At 40.0% G+C, this 19418-nt stretch overlaps 1 long non-coding RNA gene across 2 annotated transcripts in view; it reads left to right on the forward strand.

Annotated features, from left to right (window-relative positions):
* The window catches only part of LOC133232391 (uncharacterized), a 37547-nt gene extending 21242 nt beyond the window's left edge, over positions 1-16305 (forward strand). The window contains exon 3 of one of the 2 annotated variants that reach the window (XR_009731382.1): positions 15601-16305. This is a non-coding gene — a long non-coding RNA (uncharacterized LOC133232391). Of the gene's footprint in view, positions 1-674; positions 4382-15600 lie in introns of those variants that run through there. The other variant, XR_009731383.1, reaches the window with a different exon arrangement.
* Positions 16306-19418: the final 3113 nt, after the last annotated feature.

The following is a 19418-nucleotide window of genomic DNA, read 5'->3' on the forward strand; positions in this document are numbered from 1 at the left end:
GTCCATGGGATTTTCCAGGCAATAGTACTGGAGTAGATTGCCATTTCCTTCTCCAGGGGATCTTCCCAAACCAGGGATTGAACCCGGGTCTCCCGCATTGTGGACACTTTACCGTCTGAGCCACCAGGGAAGTCCCTAGATTTCCCCTAATTCTAGTGCCCAAGTTGTTTCTACTCAGGCTCTGCTATATGGTAGGACTTGTATAAAGTTTTTGTCCTACAGGAGGTTAATAGGAAAATGAACAATTACAATGCCATGGTTAATAAATGCTTATCCAAGTGTACACTCTTTGAAGGTAGAAACCAAATGTTATGCCTGTCCCTTTCTTGACACTTGGCATTGTGTTAGGTGTAGGCAGGTGCTTGCCAGTGTGGAGGTGGAGGTAGGTATAATGGGTGGGAGAATGGGGACGGAATTGAGCAACTGTTCCAGGAGGCTCCAGGTAGGCTGCCCAGTGCAGCTACTCATTAGAGTCAGAAACAGACTGGTTGCATTAAACAAAGGAATTTACTAGAAGAATATCAATGGCTTCTAGAATCGAAGGAAGGCAGGAGAACAGGTTTGGAGGAACTGAGTGCTCTGTAGGGGTAATTTGCTGAAACCACAACAAAAGTCACACATTCAATACAGGTGGGGCATCATCATGGACAGCCTTTGGCTTTGGTTTCTTTAAGGTGGATTGACACAGGTCTCAGAGGAGAGAAAGCATTTTTGGATACATGTTATATTCACTCCATGGAAACTTTCTGGGCTTCTTCCTTCCAAGCTTCCTCATAGAAGGCCCGCTCACTGCTGCAGGTAAGGTAGGAAGAAAGAAATAGGTTGAGATCTAATCCTCTGTGGCAACTTATGTCTTAGAACTAGAGAAACAGCTCACTTCTCTCCCTGGCCTCCTCACTACCCAAAAGGCAGGGTGATGGGGGCAATAGGGGGCAATAGTTACCTTACGAGAGTCAGCAAGAATTAAATAACAATGGGAGATGAGTTTTTCCTGTGAAGAGCTAAGTGTATGTGCAGAGGTGGGGCCACTTTTGCTGAGTGTGAGAGAGGGTGTGTCCCCATCTTTAGGGAGGAGTAGAAGCAGCAGAACCTACCAAAGTTTCCATCATTGAATACGGACCTTTGTTTTGCTGCTTTCTTCCTCTCCCACGTCCTCCAGTAACCCTCTGCTATGCAGTTGCTCCCCAGTACCCTAGAGCCACATCCCAGTTGAGTTTGTCCTCTCATGGGCTCCATTTCCCTTACTTTTCCTTCTTCCTGAGGCTTTTCAGCCTGTGTGGGAACAGGTGTTGAGAGGATAACCATCTGGTTAGTTTAACTCAGTCTAAGGTGTTACTTACCAACACAGGTGGGTATGGTTGGAGAGACTGTCACCAAAACAATAGTCATAAAAAAATGTACCCTAGTGGCTCAGCCATAAAGAATCTGCCTGCAATGCAGGAGATGCAGGAAATGCAGGTTTGATCCCTGGGTAGGGAAGATCCAATGGAGGAGGAAATGGCAACCCACTCCACTATTCTTGCCTGGAGAGCCCCATGGACAGAGTGGACCAGCGGGCTATGGTTCATGGGGTTGCAAAGAGTCAGACAAGAGAGAAGCAACTAGAGAGAAGCCTGGGTGCCACGACTAAGACCCAGCACAGCCAAACAAAACTATCAAAAAAGTAAGTGGGGGACTTCCCTGGTGGTCCAGTGGTTAAGAATCCACCAGCCAATGCAGAGGACACAAGTCCGATCCCTGGTCCAGGAAGATCTCACATGCCACAGGGCGACTAAGCACATGAGCCACAACTGCTGAAACTTGCGTGCCTAGAGTCCACACTCCATGAGAGAAGCCACTGCACTGAGAGGCCCACAGACCACAACTAGAGAAAAGCTCATGTGCAGCAATGAAGATCCAGTGCAGCCAAAAATAAGTACATAAAATTTAAAAGAAAATGAGTGGGGACATTTTTTTCTAGGCAGAGAGACCAGCATACATAAAGAAGGTATAAACATACATGACATAGTTGAAGAACTGAAAAGTTTGATTTGGCTAGGGCACGAAGTTTGTGTGAATGAGTGCCAAGATATAAGACTGGAAAAATAGGTTGGGGCCAGGTGGGGAAGGACCTTTTTTTTGGGCGAGGGGAGAGACCTTTACTATCATTCTAAGGAATTTGGACTTGGTCCCATAATCAGGGGATGTATCACCAAAGGTTGCTAAGCAGGGGATGAACATAATCTTAAGTTTTAGAAAGATAACGTTGGCAGTGTACTATATGAACTGGAGTTGAAGCTGGAGGCAAGGAGATGAGAAAGGCGAATTTTCAGGGGTCTGTGGAAGAGGGTAACAAACAATGACAACTTCCAAGAAAGTTGCAGTGGGTTGGTAGGAAAGGGAAGTTAGAAGATAGAAATGGTGGCATTTGACTATTAACTAGTTACAGGTTGATGAAAGAGAGGGCTGCTAAGTCACTTCAGTCGTGTCTGACTCTGTGCGACCTCACAGATGGCAGCCCACCAGGCTCCCCCGTCCCTGAGATTCTCCAGGCAAGAACACTGGAGTGGGTTGCCATTTCCTTCTCCAATGCATGAAAGTGAAAAAGTGAAGTCACTCAGTCATGTCCGACTCTTAGCGACCCCATGGACTGCAGCCTACCAGGCTCCTCTCATGGGATTTTCCAGGCAAGAGTCCTGGAGTGGGGTGCCATTGCCTTCGGTCTCCAGTTTTGGACTTTGGGGAGTGCCATTAACTAATATGGAAATGTGAAGGAGAAGCAGATTTTGTAGGAAAGATAATGAATCCAAGATAACAAGGATTAGGGATGGAGCTTTGACCAAGAACTTGGATGGAGGACCAAGAATAAAAGGAACCTCAAGGAATTAACATTTAAGGAAAAACAAGAGAGACTGAAAGATAAAGTGAAAAAGAGAAAACCAATAGACAAGTATCAAGAGGAAAGGAGAATTTCAAGAAGAAGCTATGGTCAACAAAGTCAAAGAATTAGACAGTTCAGAGCTTCAAAGTAGGACAAGGACTTTCAATATGGCTGCTTTGGGTTCTGGAAAGACCATATAAATACTGGTCCTCAAACCTCTCTTTGAATCTGTGCTGTGCAGCAACTTTATGATTCCTAATTCATTCTACAAAGTATGCCATGAACATCTGAAAGAAATGTCCCTTATTGTTAAAATAAACTGGAATTCTAATCTGTACATTAGTGTTGTATAAATATAATCATTGTATAAATACTCTTAAATACTTAAGAGTTCTCTTAAGGCTGCTAACTAAAATACATACAGATGCTCATTCTTTATAGTTTGTGAATTATATTACATGACCATTTGCTCAAACTAAAGGAAATCTTTAATTTCCTGTAAAAGTAAATTGATAGAAAAATTTAGGAGAGAGTTTAAGGGATCATCCATACTGAGGTGATAGTCAAAGCCATGAGAACAACTGCATTTTTAAGGTAGAGAAGAGCAGAAGGTTAAGACTGGAAGTTGAGGAAGTCCTCAAAATTAGGCTTAGCACAGAGCAAAAGTAAGTACCTGATAAAGAGAGTGAATAGGAGTAAACTGAAAGGTTGGAAAAGCCTTAGGGAATCACAGCATGGATTGAAGCTTGGGTGATTCACCTGGTGGAGTTTACAGACCTCCTGGAAATTCTGCAGAAAGATCAAGGGGAATGAGGTCAAGGAAAATGTCCATTATATTGGCCACAAGATCCTTGAAGATCTGAAAGCAAGAATTTTCGGGATAGGTCAGGCCCAGAAGCCAAAACTCTTGTCACTAGGAAAGGAAAGGATGGTGATGGAATGAAGCCACCTTTGTCTTGTGTTGCTAGAGCATGCAGAGAGGGCATGAAAGACCAAAGGATGATGAGGAGGGAAGCAGGGGTGGAGTGAAGACAAGACTGTTGTGTGTAGAATGCACTTGAAAACAGAAGCAAGTAGAATTTTGGAGCTACTTGAGCTTCTGGGAAACAAAACAAGCAAAAAAAAAAAAAAAAAAAGCAGAACACTGATGGAGTCAAGAAGTAAGATAACTCTTAGATACCTGGAAAAAAAGAGTAATCAAATAATAGTGATCCAAGACCAAGTGAAGCCTCAGTGATGCAGGAAACCACCTTTTGGATGGTTAAACTCCATCACAGGGAACTTTTCATAAAGAGAAGATGTGTGGTCAGATCAGATCAGATCAGATCAGTCGCTCAGTCGTGTCCGACTCTTTGCAACCCCATGAATCGCAGCCCGCCAGGCCTCCCTGTCCATCACCAACTCCTGGAGTTCACTGAGACTCACGTTCATCGAGTCAGTGATGCCATCCAGCCATCTCATCCTCTGTTGCCCCCTTCTCCTCTTGCCCCCAACCCCTCCCAGCATCAGAGTCTTTTCCAATGAGTCAACTCTTCACATGAGGTGGCCAAAGTACTGGAGTTTCAGGTTTAGCATCATCCTTCCAAAGAAATCCCAAGGCTGATCTCCTTCAGAATGGACTGGTTGGATCTCCTTGCAGTCCAAGGGACTCTCAAGAGTCTTCTCCAACACCACGGTTCTAAAGCATCAATTCTTTGGCGATCAGCTTTCTTCACAGTCCAACTCTCACATCCATACATGACCACAGGAAAAACCATAGCCTTGACTAGATGAACCTTTGTTGGCAAAGTAATGTCTCTGCTTTTCAATATGCTGTCTAGGTTGGTCATAACTTTCCTTCCAGGGAGTAAGTGTCTTTTAATTTCATGGCCGCAGTCACCATCTACAGTGATTTTGGAGCCCAGAAAAATAAAGTCTGACACTGTTTCCACATTTTTTTTTAATGGTACCACACATCTTTCATGTGTGGTACCATTAAAAAAAATGACTGAAAAAATTCTGTACTTTAGAAGAGTCATTGTGATGAATGGGCATTGAACCTGGAAGGTGCATATTGTTCTCCTTTGTATTTTTAAAATAATAGACTTTATTCTTATATGCCATGAACCTAGGGGCTGCCCTCTGATACTTGAAAGAGGTGGCAACAGCTATAAATATGGATGTGACAGTGAGGTATCCCCATGAACTTGGGGAAAAAGGGAAATATAGTTGACTTTGTAACTGAACTATTATAACCAAAATATAATCTATCTCTGAGAGTCAACACCTGGGTAAGGAGTGTGGTCATTAGGGAATATCAAGAGGAGAATTCAGAGAAAGTGTCTTTGGCTTCATCTTCGGCAGAGAGATGCTGAATTTGGGCACATAGACTATCCAGTCACTAGAGAGGAATTGCCGAGTGTGGGGCAAAGATGTTTCACCTGGACTGAGTAGGATCTGAAGGAAGTCGTCCTCAAACCTCTCTTTGAATCTGTTCTTGTGTAGCAGCTTTATGATTCCTAATTCATCCTACAAAGTATGCCATGAACATCTGAAAGAAATGTCCCTTATTGTTAAAATAAACTGGAATTCTAATCTGTACATTAGTGTTGTATAAATATAATCATTGTCAGTCTGTCTTCAAATGCCAGGTCACCTTGGGTATATTAGTAAAGTCAAGTTTTTGGACATGAAAGCCTGAGAAAGACAGATTCTAGGCTGTAGAAAGTTTTTCAAAGTCATTCTTATTTATGTCATTTATAAACCTTCTTGATAGTTAGTCTCATGGACAGTCTTCTGTCTACCTTGTGTATTTCCATATCCTCCCCCACTAGTTTTAGGAATGCTGTCAGTAGTCATTGCTTTCAACAGTTAGTTGGTAAAGAACATAGAGCTTGTATTCACTCAAGAACTGAATGAAAACATGTAGACTAGAGATGAGAAATACAAAGCATTTTTGTTACCACTCTTCTGTCCTGTATTTGTGCAAACATACTAATTGATAATGACATTCTTTCCTCATGAACCTAGACTGACCATAGAACTCTTCTTAATGACATTAATCCAGAAAATCACAACCAGCAGCCTAGATTGGATCCATGTGAGGTAAAACTGTGCCCTTTCTATTTTAGATGGGTTGTCAGGGATTCTGGCCATCAAAATTACAGAATTCATCAGGAAAGGATGGGAAGAATGGTTAATCCTTTGAGTTCAATGTCATGGAGAAAGCAGATAGGCTCTTTGACCAAAAGTCCCTGAATATTTTGACAAACTAGATAAATTGACAGAAATTATCAGAATGAAATTATTTACACAGTGAATGCACTGCCATGGGGGTGTCAACCAGAAAAGAATTTGCAAGAGACCTTACAGGTCATCAGTTGTTCAGTTGCTCAGGTGTGTCCAGTCTTTGCAGCTCCATGGACTATACATGCCAGAGTCCTCTGTCCTTTACTAATACCCAAAGTTTGCTCAAACTCATGTCCGTTGAGTCGGTGATACTATCTAACCGTCTCATCCTCTGCTGCTCCCTTCTCCTTTTGCCTTCATTCTTTCCCAGTTTTAGTGTCTTTTCCAATGAGTTGGCTCTTTGAATCAAGTGGCCAAAGTATTGGAGTTTCAGCTTCAGCATCAGTCCTTCCAATGAATATTCAGGAATGATTTCCTTTAGGACTGACTGATTTGATCTCCATGCAGTCCAAGGGACTCTCCAGAGTCTTCACCAACACCACAGTTCAAAAGCATCAATTCTTCAAGGCTCAGCCTTCTTTATGGTCCAGCTCTCACATCCATACATGACTACTGGATAAGCCATAGCTTTGACTGTAGAGATGGACCTTTGTTGACAAAGTGATGTCTCTGCTTTTCAATATGCTGTCTAGGTTTGTCATCGCTTTCCTTCCAAGGAGCAAGCGTCTTTTAATTTCGTGGCTGCAGTCACTGTCCATAGTGATTTTGGAACCCAAGAAAATGAAATCTGTCACTGCTTCCACTTTTTCACCTTCTATTTGCCATGAAGTGATGGGACCAGATGCCATGATTTTAAGTTTGTTTAATGTTGAGTTTCAAGTCTGCTTTTTCACTCTCTTCTTTCACCCTTATCAAGAGACTACTTAGTTCCTCTTCACTTTCTGCCTTGAGTGGTATCATCCGCATATCTGAGGTTGTTGATATCTCTCCTAGCAATCTTGATTTCAGTTTGTGATCATCCACCCTAGCATTTTGCATGATGTACTCTGCATATAGGACTTCCCAGTTAGTGCTAGTGGTAAAGAACCCTCCTACAAATCCAGAAGACTTAAGAGACACTGGGTCGATCCCTGGGTCAGAAAGATTCCCCTCGAGGAGGGCATGGCAACCCACTCCAGTATTCTTGCCTGGAGTATCTCTTGGACAGAGAAGCGTGACGGGCTATAATCCATAGGTTTGCCAAGAGTCAGACATGATTGAAACGACTTAGCACGCACGTACTTTGCATGTAAGTTAAATAAGCAGAGTGACAATATACAGCCTTGTACTCCTTTCCCAGTTTGAATCAGTCAGATGTTCTGTGCCTTGTTCTAACTGTTGCTTCTTGACCTGCATACAGGTTTCTCAGGAAACAGATAAGGTGGTCTGGTACTCCCATCTTTTTAAGAGTTTTTCAGTTTGTTGTGATCCACACAGTCAAAGGCTTTAACGTAGTCAATTAAGCAGAAGTAGATTTTTCCTGGAACTCTCTTGCTTTCTCCAGGATCCAACGAATGTTGGCAATTTGACCTCTGGTTCCTCTGCCTCTTCAAAGTCATCCCAGGTTTTAAATCCTAGCTCTTCCTCTTACTGGGAATGTAGTAAGTTAAGCCTTAGTATCTTCATATGAGAAGTCATATCCATTTCATACGTTTGAGACTGCCAATTCAGATAGCACATAAAGAGTGTTTGCAAAATGAGATCCTCACAAATGTTGGCTCCCTTCTTGCTTCTCTTGTTTAAAATATTCAACAATGAGCTACCTTATCAGAACTACCTTATCAGATGTCTCCAGTCTCTACTTGAATATTTCTAGTGAAGGGAAGCTCATTGTTTCACAAGGTATTCAATTTTGATCTGCTCTAATTACTTAAAAGCTTGTCTTTATATTGAATGGGAATATGCCATACAATATAACTTGCTTTGCCACATAGAACTTAGCTTTGTAGTCTTTTTGATATTTGAAGAGGAATACTCAACTCTTTTAAAATATTTTCTTTTCTAAGCTATAGCATCACCAGTCCATTCAATTCTTCCTAAATGACACTTCCATTATCTCTAGGTTGCCATAGCTTGGATCACTTCCAAATTTGCAGGATTTATCTGGCTTTTTTGTTTTTTTTTCTATCTCTAGCATTAGTTCCAGGAAAAAAAAATATATGTATGTATGTATGTATGCTGTGTTTTATTTCATTTCATCAATTCCCAGCATACTATTACTTCTGGAGCTAGAATACAGTACAGAATTTCTTGCTTTAAATCTATAAATTTAGATTTCTATTAAACCTATAGAAATTATTTAAACTTAATAATTAATAACTAATCAGTAGTGACATAATTCTCTTCTTTGTGGTTTCAGGGCTTTCAGAATGGCTCAAGTGCCTTGAACACATTTTAATGGAAGCTCGTTTTACTCACTTTTTGGGTTCACCGCCTTTTCTTGGGTGTGGGACCAAGGCTTGTCCCTTAGATATTTCTGATTGTGGTGTTGACTAACTAGTTGGTTCCTAAGCTGTAATTATCTTCCTCCTTCAATTAAAATTACATTTCTATATTACAACATGGGCTATTGCAAAATCTAATAAGCAACTTTTCCTGACAATACGTGTTTTTATCTCTGGGTTGTTCAATTGTTAAGTGCTGAGGAGGACACTCTTCCTAACAAAGATCAATCAGTGGGCACTTTGCAGTATCGTTATTTTTGGTTTTCCTGTGTCCTCACTTGCTGTTATGTAGTAATTCAAATACATGATTATTTCCAGCTTAGAGAATTTTGAGAGACTCATGAACTAGAGCTCATCACATACTGATGTGACAGCATAATTGGTGCCAGTGAAACATTCAGTCAACATATGCTTTTATTTTAAAATGTGCTGAATGATGGACTTGATTAATAGTTTATGCAAGATATTAATTCCCCAACCAGAGATCAAACCCTGTGTCCTCTGCAGTAGGAGCAGAGTCCTAACCACTGGACCACCAGGGAATTTTCCCTTGATGAATAGTTTTAGTTGAATTTTATCCAATACTTTCCCCTAAATTTTTAAATTATTTTGACAGTGTGTAAACTGAGTATGATGTTTCTAAGCATCACTTCAACCAACATGTATTTGGTGTACCTACATTCCGCCAGACCCTGCCTCAGTGCTGGGTATTTATTTCTAGATGATCAACAATACATGGTCCTGCCTTTGAAGAGGAATCAAACATACACAGTCAGTCAGTGAGTTCAGTCACTCAGTCATGTCTGACTCTTTGCAACCCCGTGAACTGCAGCACACCAGGTCTCTCTGTCCATCACCAACTCCTGGAGTTTCCTCAAACTCATGTCCATTGAGTCGGTGATGCCATCCAACGATCTTATCTTTGGTCCTCCCCTTCTCCTCCAGCCTTCAATCTTTCCCAGCATCAGGGTGTTTTCAAATGAGTCAGTTCTTCGCATCAGGTGGCTAAAGTATTAGAGTTTCAGCTTCAACATCAGTCCTTCCAATGAATATTCAGGACTGATTTCCTTTAGGATGGACTGGTTGGATCTCCTTGCAGTCCAAGGGACTCTCAACAGTCTCTCCAATCAGGAAGCTTCTGTAAGCCTCTTATCCTTCTCCATCAGAGGGCAGAGAGACTGAAAACTACAATATGAAAATTGATTAGAAAACTAACCAATCTGATCACATGGACCACAGCCTTGTCTAACTCAATGAAACTATGAGCCATGCCATGTAGGGCTACCCAAGACAAACCGGTCATGGTGGAGAGTTCTGAAAAAATGTGGTCCATTGGAGAAGGGAATGGCAAACCACTTCATTATTCTTGCCTTGAGACACACACAACTCTTTTAGAAATAAAGTTCAGACCACCATGATCAAAGAACATGGGTTCTTGGAAGAAGATCACTTAGTCTTGTGAGAAAGCATATCAAGGGAGATGCTCTTTGCTCCTGTTCCTGCCAATTCACTTCCAGTTAACACCACATAATGAGATTTTATATACTCATCTAGGCTCTGCTCAAATGCTTCTTTCACCAAAAGAGTGGCCCTAGTCCTCGTGCCCCAGCCTTGTATATTCTCTCCCTCTTCCAAATTTCTCTGGCCCCTCGTCTGTACTTTCTCTCATAACCAAGTCTCCTTATACCTCAAGGTAAGGTTATTTGCATGTATGTCTATGTTTGCTCCCAGCTATTTCCATAATGCCCAATAAATGTTGGTTTGATTGAGAGAAAAGTCTATTCTAGGTAGAACACCTTGATTAACTAAGGGAGAACAAGTTCTATTTTGGTATTGATTGCCAGGAGTGTTAAAATTTTAGACTCAATGTTTTTTTTTTTTTTTTCATGGAAAACCAGTCTTCCATAAGTTTCTTCAAGATAATTGAGTTTCAGTTTGTATCCACAGTTTGTGGATTTCCTATGTACAGATCACACTCTCATGTTTACTAAGAGGTTTCTGAGGTTTTTTCTACAAATGAATGTTAATGGATACATATTTTTTTTTTCTTATAAAGACTTTCTAGAAATCAAGTAACTATTTTGTGAAAACAACTCCTAGTACTCTTTAGACAGATGGGAAAAAGTCCTCAGATTAGTTTGCTTAAAAAGTCATAAATTAAAAGACTGCTCATTGAAACTGAAGGTAACTTTCTACTGAGTCATCAGAAGCAATGTATTGAGCAATATGATCTATATCAATATGTCTTATGAAATTGCCAAGTTAAGAGTTGTATATTTTAGAAAAAAAATTTATGTCTCCACTGAGTGTCAAGTATCTTTAAAGTTTTCTGAAAATATTAATAGAATGCAATTAATTTCTCAGTAAAATGCAAACGACATTAAAAAATTTTTTTAATGTGACTTTTTATTCTGAGACTTTACTTGGGTTCCCAGAGACTATGAGAAGAGCTTTTCTTGTTCTGATAATTATCACTTTAGCTCTGGAGTTTATGGTGGCTGGATTATGATTCCCTCTAGGGGACTGATGCAAACAATTTCTTAATGGTGTTTTGGTCCCTGACAGCATGATTCCTTTAAAGAGAGTGCAATAAGTGGGATTTATATCCATGTGACTCATGCATTTAAAGAAATAAAGTAGCCAAAATTAATAGATTCAAATTAAATATATTCAGAGCATCCTCTTAATGCCACCTATGTAATGGCAACCACTTATTCTCTGTGCACTGATGATTCTATGTTTGCATTTTGTAAGTGTTGTATATTTATTCTGTATTTTGTAATCTGCTACATGTGTGCAAAGCATTGCATTGACACAGGATTTTTCTAAAGGTTATTCTATGCTTGTCAAAAACAACAACAACAACAAAACAAACAGATCCCTAAGATTATGAATGATAATCCCCAGGAGCCCTGAGGTTTTCCTCAGCCTGTTTTCTATGCTCTATATTTACTTGTTGAATGAATGAATAAATAAAGTGATGGATTCAGGAGACATGGAACTTGACCTAGTGGAAAAGCTGCAGTTGAAGGATTTTTAGACCAATGTTGATGGGATAACTTTACTTGAATTATTTAGCTAAAGTTCCATTTGAGATGCAAAAGTTTGTTGAAATAGTGCTTTCCTATTTGGTGATTTTTCTTACCAAAACAAACAAATTAAGTGACCCCAAACATCCTAAATGGAGATAAGTTATAATGATGCTGTAAGATGTCAGGGTATATGTGTATCTAACAAGTGTCTTGTGATGCACATTACCCATTTTTGGGATGAAATTTTGCATGATTTAAGTTTTCAGGGTCCCATTGGTTGGAAAGTGCAGCTAATCAAGAAATCATTGTTTAACCTGTTGCTCAAGCTTTGTATCATGGGAGTTACAATATTATATTTTCCTTTAACTCCTCAGATCATCTCCTATTTGCTGTGTATCCTGGAGGTGACAGATAATGCTGATTAAATGTTCACTGGCTTCTCCCTACTGAGACCTACCTTCCCCTAGAGCTGTTCTGATCTTCCCACTGGTTAACATTCAAGTATCCTTGCTCATTCCAACTCTACAAGCTGTAAAAACACCTGCCAGAGTCACGTAGGAGTGGGAGAGATTCCACTGCAGGCTTCAGTGGGGAACTGAGTCCAAGTCTCCCACCTTCATGTCACCCCTTGGAGGACTTTTCCTTCCCTTCAGCCTCTGACTCATGAAACAGTAAAGCCAAACTTTATTGTTTTGCTTTATCTCTAACACCACCGTCCAATGAACTCTGAATTAGTATGGATCTAAATCTGTGCTTTTTGTTTCAGGATTATCTGTTGATTAGATGCTGATTGTATATGTTTGTTTTTTTAAATAATGATGAAAATTTATCTTAAGCCTACTCAGTCATTTATTAGGTAAAATAGAGAAGTTAGATATCGAAATTGCTCTATTCAGAACCAGCACATAAAACTGTTTAAAATGAGTGTAGGATAAAAATAACTTAAAGTACATTGGAGTTAATTTTACATAATGAAACATGTAATATAAAATGTAATTAAATATTTAAGATTATCATAGTTTTAAAATATGCCCTCAAAATATCGGTTTAACTTATCAAACCCATAAAATGAATGCTGCTTCTGCTGCTGCTAAGTCGCTTCAGTCGTGTCCGACTCTGTGCGACCCCATAGACGGCAGCCCACCAGGCTCCCTCATCCCTGGGATTCTCCAGGCAAGAACACTGGAGTGGGTTGTCATTTCCTTCTCTAGTGCATGAAAGTGAAAAGTGAAAGTGAAGTCAGTCATGTCCGACTTTTAGCAACCCCATGGACTGCAGCCCACCAGGCTCCTCCAGCCATGGGATTTTCCAGGCAAGAGTACTGGAGTGGGGTGCCATCACCTTCTCCGTAAAATGAATGAGGAGGTGTCATATCTTCTAGGAGGAGTTGACCAAGTCTCTCACACTTTTTAAAAATAATCAGTATGTACCATATGTGGAGCAATGTCACTTCTGCCAATGAAAAATGGTGAGGACTTACTTTATTCCATTTATGCCTATTCAGCAAAGAAAAATAATGTATGAAACCTTATCATGCATTTACCTTTAGTTCATAAAAACTGAGATTATTGTCACTAGATTATGTAAAGACTTACCTATAATTGGTGCTAAATACATATTTATCAAATGAATGAATACACAAATGAATACAGGATGCTTTATTTAAACATTTAGTTTAAATTTTTTAAAATTTAAATTTATTTATTTTAATTGGAGGCTAATTAATTTACAATATTGTATTGGTTTTGCCATACATCAACGTGAATCCGCCACGGGTGTACATGTGTTCCCCATCTTGAACCCCCCTCCCACCTCCCTCCCTGTACCATCCCTCTGGGTCATCCCAGTGCACCTACTAAGCATTAAAAAAAATAAATATTATACTTCAACTGGGTGTGTGTGTGTGTGTGTGTGTTCAGTTGCTCAGTTGTGTCCGACCCTTTGCAACCCCATGGACTGTAGTCAGGCTCCTCCATCCATGGAATTTTCCAGCCAAGAATACTGGAGAGGGTTGCCTTTCCCTACTGCAAGACATCTTCTTGACCCAGGGATCCAACCTGCGTCTCTTGTGTCTCCTGCATTGCAGGCAGGTTCTTTACAGCCTTAAGCAATTTTTTAAAATCGCATGATATTTTACAAGTAAATGAAATACTTCAAAATGGATACACTTTCCTCAGCAGAAACTTCATGTATATGTAATTTTAGGAAGTGGTTTACAAGAGGATAACTAAAATGAATATATTCTGACCAGCCAAGTTCACAATACCCTGTATTTACAGTGTTTTTCCTGAGAATTCCAAATGTTGGGCTAATGTGATTATACATGCTATTCTTTTGTCTTTTCCAGAAGGTGAATCATCTCAAGTTGAGTAACTTGTTTTGAGTAAAATAATGACTCACTGAATGAAGCCTGAAATACCATCTAGTTTCTGGTAGATCCCCCTACCTCTCTGTGGACTATTTTATTTATAAATCTCCTTCTAAAGTCTATTTCCATGATTTTGAAAAAAATTGCATTTCTTTAAGAATATATGCATTGTGAAACATAAGCAATAGCATCTTTCAGCAACTGAAAATTCACAGGTAATTTAATTTGAAGGAAGATCAGAGTGTAGAAATGGTTTCTAAAAAGGCTGGTGGTCCTATGTTTGCATTCTATAGAGTTTAAATATTTACTCTGAAATTTGCTATCTATGGCATATATATAAAGCATTGCATTTACTCAGAATTTTCTAAAAGTTATACCATGCATGTTAAAGGAAAAAACAAAAACCCTGAAAATTGTGACAATCCCTTGGAGTCCTAAGGTTTTCCTCAGCCTCTTTTTTATGTCCTGTACATGTAGAACCCTTCCATTCAATCTGAGCAGTGGTGTTAAAATTAGTGTCTTACAATTCTGACATGATTTGCAGCTTACAATACTCTTTCACAGAAATTGGTCTTTTTGATGCTCACAACAGCTTGTGATGTAGGGAGGATAGATATTATTACACCAATATGTCCTGTTAGAAAATTTGACCTTTTTAGCAATCAGCTAAGGAGAAATACTTCAGGTGAAAAAGAAAATTGCACATTTCTTTTTTGAGATTGAAATTGTTTGGGAGTTAGCATGAAGAGAAGGAAAAGAATGAATAAGTCTAGTGGTCTGAAAGCAAATCTGCAAATTAATTTCTTTAGTTACAGAGAGACTTTGTTTCCTCTTTCTATAACAACAGTTACCATTTAGTTAATGCTTATTCTGTGAAATGAGAATTAACTCACTGAAGCCTCGTAATAGTCATAGTACTCTTATCGCCTTGATTTTTACAGACCAAAGGACTGAAGAACAGAAGGGTAAATAAAACCACCGAAAAGTAGCGGAGCTGGAACCCAAACCCAGGCGTCAGCTTCTGCGTCTGTGCTCTTCATGGCTGTGCTGTGGTGGGCGGGTTTAAGCCAGCTCTCCAGCAGAACACATAAGCAGAGCCCAAAGCCCGTAGTGCAGATATTCCCATTATGGCCAATTTCAGGTTGTTGTTTAGTCGCTAATTCATGTCTGACTCTTTTTCGAACCCATGGACTGTAGCCTGCCAGGCTCCTCTGTTCATGGGATTTCCCAGGCAAGAATACTGGAATGGGTTGCCATTTCCTTCTGCAGAGGATCTTCCTGACCCAGGAGCTGAATCCAATGGTTTAATAACCAGCTTGTGAAATTGCTGAATATTTATTGATCAGCACTTAAGAGCAGGTACAACCCTGCCCTAGTACATCGTCGATTATCCTACATGGTGCTTTCAACGCAGCATTGTCATGAAGACAGACTATTTAATTACTACTGTTGTTTAAAAATCAACTTTGAAATATGATTTACATACAATAAAATGTACCCATTTTATGTGTATTGTTTGAAGATTTTTTGACAAATAGATATACCATCTTCATAATCAAGCTACAGAACATTTCCATTAGTCTTAAATGTTCTCTTGTGACCCTTCCTAGTTAACCAGTTAATCTTCACTCCACCACCCATTTCAGCCCTGCCAACCACTGATCTGTTTTTTTTCTTTTTGCCACACAGTATGAAGGATCTTACTTCCCTGACTGACCAGGGATTGAAACCGTGCCCCCTGCAGTGGAAACACAGAGACTTAACCAGTAAATCACCGCCATGGATCCATTCTATGTCACTGTAGATTAGTTATTTTCCCCCCTAGAATTTCATATAAATGGAATCATATGGTATGTATTGTGTCTAGCTTCTTTTGTTCAGTATGACAGTCTTAAAATTCATCTATGGTGTTTTTGTGTCCGTTCCTATCTACGGGTAAGTTGTATTCTATTGTATGTATGTACCATAATTTATGCATTCACCAGGTGATTATTTTTCAACTGTGAATTCTGATCATAAAAAGTCCTTTTATAAATATGTTGCTGAATGTTGCAGCCATAGCTTTTATTAAAAGTAGTGATGGAGAGACAGAGAAGGCAATGGCAACCCACTCCAGTGTCCCTGGAGAATCCCAGGGACGGGGGAGCCTGGTGGGCTGCCATCTATGGGGTCGCACAGAGTCGGACATGACTGAAGCGACTTAGAAGAAGCAGCAGTAGCAGCAGTGATGGAGAGAATATATTTAATAATGGTTTTTAGTTTGATGTTGAATTTATGATAGTAATATTAAGCAATGGTACTTTAATCTTAGATCCAGTACCAAGATTTAAGAAACATTTACTACCTCATTAAAAAGTCTTTTACTTAAGTATATGAATATAGGTTTTTATTTGATGTTTGGATATATTTTTAAAAGACTCTTGAGAGTCCCTTGGACTGCAAGGAGATCCAACCAGTCCATCCTAAAGGAAATCAGTCCTGAATATTCATTGGAGGGACTGATGCTGAAGCTGAAACTCCAATACATTGGCCACCTGATGCGAAAAATTGACTCATTGGAAATGACCCTGATGCTGGGGAAGACTGAAGGCAGGATGAGAAGGGGACAGAGGATGAGATAGTTGGATGGCACCACTGACTCAATAAACATGAGTTTGAGCAAGCTCCAGGAGTTGGTGATGGACAGGGAAGCCTGGCTGTTCAGACTGGCTGTTTGGTTCTCTACCCTGTAAATAATGACTAGCTTTCCTTTTTTACTTTATTATGCCTTATAGAATTTGCCTCCTTACCGGTGGGCTTTTTGGAAACTAATACCACTTATTTAAATAAGAAAGCTTTAATTTATTAAGCTGATACTTTTAAACAGACTTGCTTTTTTCCTTCTCTTCTCTTTCTCTTTCTTAAGCAAACAAATTCCAAACCCATTTTGTAGTATTCAACATATCTCAGTTAGTCAGTTCAGTTGCTCAGTCGTGTCCGACTCTTTGCAACCCCATGGACTGCAGCACAACAGGCTTCCCTGTCCACCAACTCCTGATGCTTGCTCAAACTCATGTTTATTGAGTCAGTGGTGCCATCCAACTATCTCATCCTCTGTCCCCTTCTCATCCTGCCTTCAGTCTTTCCCAGCATCAGGGTCATTTCCAATGAGTCAATTTTTCGCATCAGGTGGCCAATGTATTGGAGTTTCAGCTTCAGCATCAGTCCCTCCAATGAATATTCAGGACTGATTTCCTTTAGGATGGACTGGTTGGATCTCCTTGTAGTCCAAGGGACTCTCAAGAGTCTTTTCCAACACCACAGTTCAAAAGCATCAATTCTTCGGCACTCCGCTTTCTTTATGGTCCAACTCTCACATCCATACATGACTGCTGGAAAAACCATAGCTTTGACTAGATGGACCTTTGTCAGCAAAGTAATGTCTCTACTTTTTAATATGCTGTCTAGGTTTGTCATAGCTTTTCTTCCAAGGAGCGAGCGTCTTTTAATTTCAAGACTGCAGTCACCATCGGCAGTGATTTTGGAGCCCCAGAAAAAAAGTCTGTCACTTTTCCCATCTATTTGCTGTGAAGTGATGGGACTTGATGCCATGATCTTGGCTTTTTGAATGTTGAGTTTTAAGCCAACTTTTTCACTCTCTTCTTTCACCCTCAAGAGGCTCTTCAGTTCCTCTTGCTTTCTGCCATAAGGATGGTATCATCTGCATATCTGAGGTTATTGATATTTCTCCTGGCAATCTTGATTCCAGCTTGTGCTTCATCCAGCCTGGCATTTTGCATGATGTACTCTGCATGTAAGTTAAATAAGCAGGGTGACAATATACAGCCTTGATGTACTTCTTTCCCAATTTGAAACCAGTCCATTCATTGTTCCATGTCTGGTTCTGACTGTTGCTTCTTGACCTGCATACAGATTTCTCAGGAGGCGAGTAAGGTGGTCTGGTATTTCCATCTCTTTAAGAATTTTCCCCAGTTTGTTGTGATCCACACAGTCAAAGGCTTTGGTGTAGTCAATAAAGTAGAAGTAGATGTTTTTCTGGAACTCTCTTGCTTTTTCAATGATCCAGTGGATGTTGGCAATTTGATCTCTGGTTCCTCTGTCTTTTCTAAATCTAGATTGAACATCTGGAAGTTCTCGGTTCACATACTGTTGAAACCTTGCTTGGAGAATTTTGAGCATTACTTTGCTGCTGCTACTAAGTTGTTTCAGTGGTGTCTGACTCTGTGCGACCCCATAGATGGCATTACTTTGCTAGCGTGTGACATATCTTATAAGTGGCTTAAAAGGCAGGATTAATTTTTAAAATCTCATATCCTGAATTTCCAGTAGGTGGCACTCTTACAAAGCCTAAAGACTTCTGTTTTGGCAATCCATGGTTGTTTTCTAGATGATTCTCTTTCTACTCTCACCTGCTTGCAAACCCATTTGTTCTGGATAACTTAAATTCATTTCCCTCTAATTGTCAGGGTTATGCATACTGTTTGTTAAGCATTTAAAAATGTTCAAAAGAAGAAATATTCTTCAAACTCCTTAATTTCCAAGAGATAACCACTGCACCAATTTAGTATGTACAATATTTTCCAGATCTTTCTCTAGCCCCCACACACAATAAGTGCATATAAAAGTTAAAATTTACATTAGTAAAAGTTTAGATTTTAAAATAATGATATGCTTGCCTTTGTTTTCTGATCCTGTACCTGGGCTTTTTCTTATGAGTAGTTTCCCTTTAAGAAAGACCTCTCATTTCCGCAATTCATTAATTGCTGAGTCCAAAAGGACCTTTCCTGTTGGTGCTGAACTAGGGCATGTGGTCCAGTGAATGATGCCTGGACTTTCATGATAAGAATTCTGTGCTAATTGCATTTCTTGGCAGTGAGAGTGGAGTAAGGAGAATTTAAATAATAAGTAACCTAAAGCTTCCTTTGCCAACTGAAGAGTATAGAATATTCTAAGATTTTATCTGAATAGGATTGTGATTTTTGAATTTGCTGGCTGTTCCAGGAGATGTTCACTGTTGGTGTATAGTAGGAAATTTTATGAAATCACTGATTTTTTTTTTTAAAGGTAGATTCCGCCCCCCACCCCCTCCCGACAGTATTACCTTGCTGCTGCTGCTGCTAAGTCGCTTCAGTCGTGTCCGACTCTGTGCGACCCCATAGACGGCCTCCTACCAGGCTCCCCCATCCCTGGGATTCTCCAGGCAAGAGTACTGGAGTGGGGTGCCATTGCCTTCTCCAATAGTATTACCTTAAGGGCAGCTAATTTCCCCCAGAATGAGCAATCCAAGAGACCAAGTCAGACAAAAATGCTTTGTGACCTAACCTTGGAAGGTATACACTGTCACTTCTTCAGCAAAGTGAAGTGAAGTGAAGTCCTCAGTCGTGTCTGACTCTTTGAGACGGACTGTAGCCCACCAGGCTTCTCCATCCATGGGATTCTCCAGGCAAGAATACTGGAGTGGGTTGCCATTTACTTCTCCAGGGGATCTTCCCGACCCAGGGACTGAA

Source organism: Bos javanicus, chromosome 19, assembly GCF_032452875.1.
Source record: "Bos javanicus breed banteng chromosome 19, ARS-OSU_banteng_1.0, whole genome shotgun sequence".
Taxonomy (NCBI): Eukaryota; Metazoa; Chordata; class Mammalia; order Artiodactyla; family Bovidae; genus Bos; species Bos javanicus.